We start from the raw sequence: 9716 nt of genomic DNA, 5'->3' as shown, positions 1-9716 counted from the left end.
TTTTCTGCAGTTATTTTTACTTTCAGTATTTATTTGGCATAAAACTTTGGACCATACAGCTCATCCCTCATCTATACAGGAGATCACAATAACTAATCACAATTGCATTTCACATTTAGTGGGGAAAAAAAAAAGTCTGCTTGTGTAGGATTGCTGTAAGACCCATGCCACATTTTTTCTGCACATATTCTATTAAAAACCTAGTAAGAATCAGGTAATTAAACAGTCCTTGATGGCATTCCATCAGTGTTTGCAACAACAACAAAAATACTTCATAGCAATATTAATTAAAAAAAAAAAAAAAAATTGCTCTGGAAGTAATGCCTCCTATTTTATTAGGTTGGCCCACAGCATCAGAGGCAGATGTTGATGTTATGGCAGTAGAGACTGAAACTTCCTAACAATATTTAATTACATGTTGTTGCCATGTGACAGATAGCAGCAGAGGGGTCGTCTGACAGAATGAAGCAAAGGTGAGGAACTGAATACTTCTATGAAGAAAAAATGGTACCATTCACATTCATCAATGGTTACTGAATGTTTATGGAGACGAACAGTGGCTGTGAGCACAATGACGTAGTAGGTGGTGAATTTCAGCAATGACACCTTCATAGCAGATATGAAACAGTGAGTTATTGTTCATGGCTGGTGAAAACGTATTGCTAATCATGGTGGCTACGTTGAAAAACAATGTTTTGTAGCTGAGAACTTGCTTTATCAAATAACATTATTGAGCTCTTATTATCAGTTGTAGTTTCCATGGAAATAAATAGGAGGCATCATTTTTGATGTCTGATATGTAGAAAGGTTTGATCATCCATAGGGTGAAAATGATTAGGTTTTTTTGTTACTAGTCAAGGTCAATGACCCCTGAAACACAATAGACAAAGAAAACGCACACAGATCTTCCCCAGAAAACAAAGCAAAGTTAGTAACAAAGATTTTAAGGCATCTGAATCAAAACACTGTAGAAGAGGGACTCATATAAGCCGAGAATAAAGAAACAGCAGAGTGAGTGGAGAATTCTTCTAGTGGAGTATGCAGCATTATTAGCAATAATTATAGCACTATAGGATCTAAGAATGGCTGTTTCCAGGCAGCAAAGATCATTATCGCCTTTAATAGCAAACTGTAATGTGTTATTTTAAAATTGCATAATAGTGTCACGTAATGCCTAGAGGAAACCTTTAAGACAATCTGTAGAAAACTGTATTATCAGTAAAGTTAAGAACCCATGTCCCTGCCTTCAGATTTAAATCAGTTTGTGAGGGCACTGCAACACAGTGTTGCTCTTTTAAGTTGCTGCTGGAGCACGCCATTTTTCCGCTTGTTGTGTGGAAGTCTGGGGCTGGAGTTCACTCTGAGGTTACAAGCTTTTTTCAGCCTGGTTGGAGACAGGTAATTACATGGGCTGCAAGCACATGCCTGCTAAGACAATGAGTCACATTTCATTTATCTTTTGCTGCCATGTACACCCATTGTACGGGCAAAATTTAGACTGCACACTGTATAGATGAGGGGACACTGCACTGGTTATATATATATTTAGACCATGCTTGTAACAGTGCAGAAAGACAAACCAGTACAGTGACTCACAGGGTTTCTGCTATGAGTGATTACACAATCTATATCCAGTTTATAAGATGTTTAAAGCCGTATTTGCAATTAAGTAACTGCTGCCTGGAGAGGCAAGAAGTAAAAAAAAATAAAAAAAAAAAAAAAAAAAAAAAAGCCAGATCCAAGAACCACACTAAAGCTGAAGTGGTTCTAGTAATTCTACCTCTGAGCAAGCTTTTAAAATTAAAATTAAATGAATTTACATCGTGTCATTATTCCTAGAACTTATGTAGTGCATACTTTATTGCCTATGGAGACAGCTTCAATCATGCTCAAGCATTAAGTTGAATTAGAGTCCCAGAGTGCCAACCCCCCTCCTCCTTTTAGCGGGTCTCTGTTTAGGCACAAGGTCACAAATGGAGATGAGCTGCATGCTACCTGCAAGTCCCTCATCTGCCTATTAAGGGTAGATCACAAGTTTTATGGCTGCAAGGCTTATGTCAGCAAAACCATCATTAATTTAATTTATTAGGGGGAACAGCGAATGATATGAAATAATGTATAGCCAAGCTACTCTGACAATACACTATCTGCTTATTACAGGCAAACCTGTTCTATTCTGTACCTCCATACTGAAGCAAGTCTTTCCCTCTCGGATCACTTAAGATGTGATTTTTTTATTTTTTTTATTTTTTTTTTAAATCTGTTTCATACCTACCCTGTGATCAAAACTTGCCATTCTCTTCTCCTAGAAAATCTCCCTCTGCATTGCGTTCCAAAGCATCTCCCCTCAACCTTGTCTTTTCTTGTCTTTTCTTGTCTTTTCTTGTCTTTTCTTGTCTTTTCTTGTCTTTTCTTGTCTTTTCTTGTCTTTTCTTGTCTTTTCTGCATCCTTAGGGGAATTCTGTACTTTACCAGTCTTTAAGTTTATTTCATTTGCTTGCATGAGATCTGGAAGAACATTGGGGAGGACTTGGAAAAAAGAAAGAATGTGACCCTAATGCAAGATCTGAATTAGAGGGTGTCTTTTCCTACACTACAGAGGGTGGTACTGCAACAGCTGTTTTTCTGTCTATATCATGCAACTGATTTTAAGAATTAGCTTTATCAATAGTCAACTTGAATACTATTTTTGGAGCTTTTCAAGACAGTTCATCAACATGGACAATGCACTTCTTGTAGTATCATTACCTTGCTCATTTTAAGATGTTTTAACTCGATTATGTTTATCGGGGAATCAGCAATTCAGCCTATGCATTACAAATGTGTTCTTGAAGTAATTCACACTCTAGTTATACATTTCCAACATAAAGGAATTAGAAGAGCAGACCTCTCCCAAACAATATCAAGCAAACCACAAAAAAACTAATATTCATCACCTCTCCAGTTACCTACATCAGTGCTTCCCTTTAAGTCTTGCTTTGAGTCGAGTTGGTTTGGACTCTGAATTCATGACACAAAAGTATCTGAAACAGGCTACTGAAATGAAAATGCTAAACAAACTTAGGACTAGATACTAACTGGTGACCATAGGCACTTACAAGTATACAGTGTTTCCTCATTAGCTATAATGTTCTTTCACTCCAAGTTTGTTTTCCAGTCACCCTATCCAGCTACTTCAAATAGTTCGTAATTTCAGACATCTTCGTTAAAGGGCTCTGGAATGAGAATTCAGTAATTACTGTTCTGATCTAGATGCCTCTCTGAATCTAAAGTCATTCACCATCAAGTTGCAATCAACACTAAGAAGAAAGAGGTTTTTTTTGTTTGGTGGTTTTTGTTGTTTTTTTTTAATACAGAATAAGTATTTCCATGTGCTGAAATACTGGATACACACATGGATATTACTGGATACGCACATGGATATTACCTACATACTCATTTTGATGGTTCTCCAGAGCTGTCATGGTTTTGTGATTTTTGGCTTTCGGTATTCCACATCATAACATCATGTGGGGCACTGGGACTTTAACTGCTAATGCTCAAGTCCTGGGTACCTGCCCTGAAGAGAAGAAGAACTACATTCCCCAGGGGACCTTGCGGTCAGGGAGAGGAGGTTTAACTCCTGGCAAGGTCACTTGAGTTTTCTTTCTCGCCTGCCTTTCGTCGTGGACACTGCTCCCGTCTCCCTGCTGCTCAACTGGACTGCGCATCTCATCTCAGCGTTGTGGTGAGGCCTATGCACCCTTTCAGACATTCTCTCTCTCATTATATTTGATTTATTAGCTTCAATTCTGATTATATTGTATTATAGTGTGTTATCTTGCATTCCGATAATATACTTAGTAAATTAGTTTGTTTCTCCTCAGATCGGTGCCGCTGTTTTATTATTATTTAATTATATAATTATTTTTATTATTATTATTTATTATATTTTTATATTATTATATTTATATTTTATATATTTTATAAAATATTTTATATTTATTATATTATTATATATATTTTATATTATTTATTATTATTTAATTATATAATTTTATTATGTAATTATTTTGGGGTCTCCTGTTTCCTTTTTTTCCAGAGGCGTGGATCTGCGGATCCCTCCGCCCCGCTCATCACGGAACCGGGCCGAAGCAGCCCGTAAACCGTTGACAAGCACAGATGTCATTAACTTAGATAGTTGCTGGATTTAAGTTGTTATTTATTCCAGACAACTTTAGAGTTTTATTGATATGGTTGATTTTTAGAGTAGCATATAGTTACATCTCTTCTAGAGTTGGCTTAGTTTAATATTCTGCATAGAAAATCTCAAGAATTTGAGGTAAATTTCCACTACTGGTAACAAACAAGTAGCTAGCAAGTATATTCTTTAAAACTATATTGTATATAAGTATTTAGAGCAAAGGAATGCTGAGAAATGAAATGACTTTTACAGCTTGAACAGGCATTCAAAAATCCTCCCATACAACCTTTTGCATGTGCATGGACAACACATGGAAGATGTTTTAATTTTCTTTAAGTTGTTGGTTCCTAGGAGAATCCAAGTATCTTCTATATTCATTAGATTAGCATTAATCACAATTACAACAGCAAATTCCCCTGCAGGATAAACTTCAAAAAACATCATTCACTGTAACCCACATGAAACCACACATGCTCAACCTCTGTATTTTTTAATAGAAAAACTTCCTGTGTCTGTACTAGGTTTATGAACTTTCCAGATACAGCAATTAGGTAACGCACATTAGCAAAGAGAATTCCAGTGCCATACTGAAACTTGACGATAAATATCTGAAACACAGTAGTGTAAGAAACCAAAGCAAAACTTCAGCAGCTACTGCTCTGTTCAAGCTGTCACCCTGATTCAATCACCAGCAGAGCAATTGCAATTGTAACAGATATTCTTAACATTTTCAACATTAGCTTGACCTCATGGTGTCAATCCTTCTGATACATACACACAAGTAAAAATGGAATCACCTGTCCAAATCATGTTCTATCAGACAGCAAGTTATATGCTTTCCACTGTGCACTCATTTTAGTGGAACACTTAAAGTCTGCATTCCTTGCACCAAACAAACAAACAAAAAAAAAATCACCAGAATATAAACCATCAATCTGGTATTGCTATGGTTCAGTAATGGTTTCTCAGTGACCAAGTACATTTTTCTCCCCACTGAGAATCATTTGACATCTTTATTTCTAAACCACACTTCTATATTTCTGAATTGCAAAACACCAATGCTTAGATAGCATTAAGAGCTGAATTCCTAAAAAGAGCCTAGGAGCACTGAAGATTTATAGTTAAGTGCTGAACAGATATTTTTTAATGATGGGAAGACCTTGATGTCATTTCTATCCATTTGTCATTAAAGATTATTCTCACCTCTATCCTGAACCTTTATTCTTGGAAATAAATTGCAAGAGCAAAAACATTTTAATAATAATTTAATTTTTAAACTGCACTCTGCTTTTCAAGTCTGGGAAGACTTACTGTAAAATAACACATAGGAGGTAAAAGCAAAGAGATCATATTTCTGCCACTAATAGTTAAAGACTGTCACTTTCATCTCCCCAGAAAACAACTGCTATGCTCACCCTCTTGTCACAACATCCCTGAAGACCAGTAACAGGAGATCAGTCAGTGACTGCTGTGTGGTTGGATCAGCCAGATTTCACCCTAGCTTCATCTTTCCTTGGCACCCCTGGCCAGCTGGACTCTCAAATAATGTTTAAGTGGCAACAGTAATATTGCTGGAATCTGAGTGAATGGGGTCTTTGTCTCATTTCAACAGTTGAATGCAGACAAGTGAGTTAAACAAATTTTACTAGCATAGCAGCCTTGCCATTAAATGTTATGATTTTCCTGTAGTAATTGGACTGCAGATATATAGGAAAACAGTCATTTATCAGTGAAGCAAAAATATATAGCTCATTAACTAGAACATAGGAAAACTTCTTGCCTGAGCAGGAGCCTCTGCTAAGCATCCATTCCAAAGTCTTGTTGTGTTAATTGAAAAAAATCTCTTAGAAGACATTTTATAGACCCATCCCTTATTTTTCTGTCTGCTCATTACTTCTGTATGTTTTTGCTGGTGGTGGGTTTTTTTTTTTTTTTTTTTTTTTTTTTTTTTTTTTTTTTGAGTAGTGAGATTGTGTGGACCTGAGAATCATGAGGGGTTCTCATATGATTTAGCAGAAAGAGCAAAGCATGCTCAACATAAAGGGGTGTGAAACAGCAAGCTGCTCCAAGCTGTGGAACCTATAGTGTGCTGAATCAGACTTGTAAGTCACCGGTCACAGCAGACTGGAGGAGTTTCTGCAGATTCACTTTCTCCCTGAAGTCTTCTTTCTCCAAGCTACTCTCTTTTCTGGCAAATCTTTCAGTACTTCTCTGTTTCCTCATTATACGTATTAGTAAATGACCAAAAAGCAAAAAGGAAATCTTTAAATAAGGCTGTGGCAAATCTATTAGATTATTATATGCTTTTAAGTCAATTAAGTCAACTGAATTGTGGATGGGACAACTAGCTTCATTGGTAAATTTTCTTGGACATCTATTTTGAGAATTAACACAACTCATTAAGACTGAAGATCTCAGTATTATCACAGGCACATTAAAGCTCTATGCATTACAAACCACGCACTTAAGTTTACCTCCTAGTCTCACCAGCCTAGAACACAAATACGGCTTTTAAAACCACTTCTTTGTGATGTGCTTACTTGGACAGCTGATTAATGACATCAGCTCCAGGAGCTGGAAGCCTAGTTACCAAAGCTAGAAAATTCATTCTTCCTTATGCAGAGAAAAAGGGGGATAATTGAACAGAACCATTAATAAAACCCATGAAAACGTGGGTTTTCTTAGCATCATAATTAGTGTGCATATTTTAGTTCCTCCACTGTTCATCTTTTCCAAAATTATTTTCAAATGTAAGAGAATATACAAGGTATCTCTGATTCTCCATCTGGTAGTGGCAGAAGGTACTCTTGTGCTCTAAGTGAACAATGAAAACAAATATAATTCAGACGTAAACAGATATGAGGTTACACAGTGCATTGGAAATCAATAAGAAAGCAACTTACACGCTGCTGAAAATCTTCCTGAAATACTTCAATTGAAGGAAAGCGTATTTTGAAAAGAATAATATTTTTCTCTAAACAAAGAGAACTGGAAAGAAGCCATTCAAAAGACAGAAAACCTCTATCCTAGATTTCATGAGGAATTAATAGCTATTAAAAAGAGGAGAACAGTCAAAGCTGTGAGACATTTCTCCTTCTAGCATAGAAGTGCTTCTCAAATTTATACAGCTTTTTATTTTGAATTCCTCAGTATCCCATAACCTTCCCCCCCCCACTCTACTCAGTTTTTGCTAGCATTTCTGTCAGACACAGCAACTGGGGAGAAGGAGACAGCAAATAAATAAGGACTTGAACACACTGAGGCATTTAAACTATTTTCCAACTTTCAGAAGGATCTGAAATATAATAGGTTTATCCTGTTGTCTGTACACACACAAAAGTGTTATTTCTTAATAAACAGCAAAAAATTAAGTGTCAGACACATTGCCTTTGTGGCTGGATTTCAGTCATAAGTTTTGCTCTCAGACTTTTCCATTACTGAAGATGTGTACTTTAGAAACTCGTAAATAATATATATAAATGTATTTTTATATATTTAGATGTACACAAGTATATACCATAAACGTTGCAAGTGTGAAGAACACAACACACATGTATTAATTTGAATGTTATGACTCTGCTCTATTTGATCTGACTGCTCCTTCAGAGCCTCAGTTATCCCAACCAGGACTTAGCACTATTTCTCAGCAAGTTGTTAGCATTTAGGCCCAGCACCTAGTCACTATCCCAACCAGCCAGTGATTAACCTCACCAAGACAAACGCCTACACTATTATTATTTAGCTCCAGAGCTGTGTTTGAGAGCTCCAACAGTCTTCCTCTTGGAAGAAAGGCACCTTGGGAAGCACGAGGTGAGCTACGGGCATAGATCCCACCCTGTGCGTACAATTGAAAACACACCCTGGGAAGGCATATGACAGCAGGAAACCATCCATGTCATTGCATTCCTGGGAATGAGACTCCTACGTGCCTCTGGAGAGCTGCAATTGCTGGCCACAGCACAGAAGGGAGTGCGCTGCAAAGCCTGAGCACACAGAGACAGCACATGCACAGCTCAGAAGGCCATACTGTTTGTGACAGCCTTGACACTGTGTGTGCATTTGACTCCATCAGGATCAATGTGAATGGACAAGAAATGGCAGTATAAATACATTCTTCTCTCATCTCTGTTTGCAGTTTTCTCCAAGTCAGATTCCACAACTTAATTCAGCTTCAGTTTTGAAGAGACTCTCCATATTCTATGCTTCGCATGGAAATGGTTCTAACTTCTAGAAGAAAAAACAAAAGCATGGAACAGAGCAGCTTATAGTGAGCATAAACTGCAGTTTCTGTTAACTAGCAATAAATTCAGCCCAAATCATGTGTCAACACTGTTTTGGTGAGGACAGTATTGTGAAGAAATCCAACAAAAAGCTGTGAAAGGAAGGTAAAAGATGGAACTTTAAGTATGAGAAAAACAGTTCAAAAACCTGCTCATTCTTGCAAGTGGCTGAAATATGCTTAATCCAAGGCTGCATTATATATAGTTCATGGCGCAACACAAAAAGGAATGAAAATGAATGATTCAAGGAAAAGATAGCAGCTGCAAACAAAGAACTCAAAAACAAAGATATACAAAAATGTTATGTAGCACTTGGAAGAGATTGCTCTGTGCTGCCAAATAACCTCATTGTTAATGTTTAGAGGAGTTTCAGAAGGAAAGGGTTAAACTAAATGATCACTATTAGGTTATCACTTCTGTTAAATTTGTTACAGAAATAAACTCAGAATTCAGAAAATTCAAGAATATCAAGAATCAAAATACCGAGAGTTTTCATAGATATTACTTGTCTGCATGACTTCAATTGCTTTAAAAATTTCATCTTGGATTATTAATGAACAAGCATTAAAAAAAACCAACAACAAACAAGTATTTCCATTGATCCAGTAATGTGTTTCCTCTCCTTAAAATTAAATATATATATATATATAAATAATTATATATATATAAATAATTATATATATATACCATTTGGCTGTACCAAATCTGAGATATATATATATAAATATATATATTATAAATATAAATAAATATATATAATATATTTATTTATAATAAATATTTTATAATTTATAATTTATATTATAATTTTATAATAAATATATATATATTATATATAAATATATATATATATATATCTCAGATTTGGTACAGCCAAATGGTACAGGCTTATTTGTTTATAAATGAAAGTGTCTTCTGTCACAAATTTCCTATGCAGCCAGTAAGATCTAAAAGTCCAAAGCAAGAACGAAGGCTACATGCACATATAAAGAGAAAACATCTTCTTGAAAATTACTACAGAAATAAGACCTATACAATTCAACAAAAAGTACAAGACCACATTTTGTAGAAACTACTATCATGGAGCAGGTGATATGAAGAATAAGACATCAACAAATTGGTCTGAGGGCTTGTCAAGGTTTCTTGTTGTTGTTGCTGTCTTTTTGTTGTTCATGAGGTTGTTGTTTTTTATTTCTAACTGAAGTTTTAACACCTTTTCCAAACAAGAGGTGCACATTCCTATCTCCAACTGT

The 9716-nt window shown here is 35.8% G+C and overlaps 1 long non-coding RNA gene across 1 annotated transcript; it reads right to left on the bottom strand.

Moving 5' to 3' along the window:
* Positions 1-312: 312 nt before the first annotated feature.
* Positions 313-3221, bottom strand: LOC128077506 (uncharacterized). The gene is made up of 3 exons (XR_008205036.1): positions 3099-3221; positions 2276-2508; positions 313-870 (listed from the first exon to the last, which is right to left on the bottom strand). It is a non-coding gene; the product is annotated as an uncharacterized LOC128077506 (long non-coding RNA).
* Positions 3222-9716: the final 6495 nt, after the last annotated feature.

The sequence above is a fragment of the Tympanuchus pallidicinctus genome, unplaced genomic scaffold (genome assembly GCF_026119805.1).
Source record: "Tympanuchus pallidicinctus isolate F22 unplaced genomic scaffold, pur_lepc_1.0 scaffold16, whole genome shotgun sequence".
Taxonomy (NCBI): Eukaryota; Metazoa; Chordata; class Aves; order Galliformes; family Phasianidae; genus Tympanuchus; species Tympanuchus pallidicinctus.
This window is presented reverse-complemented; position numbering and strand designations above follow the sequence as displayed.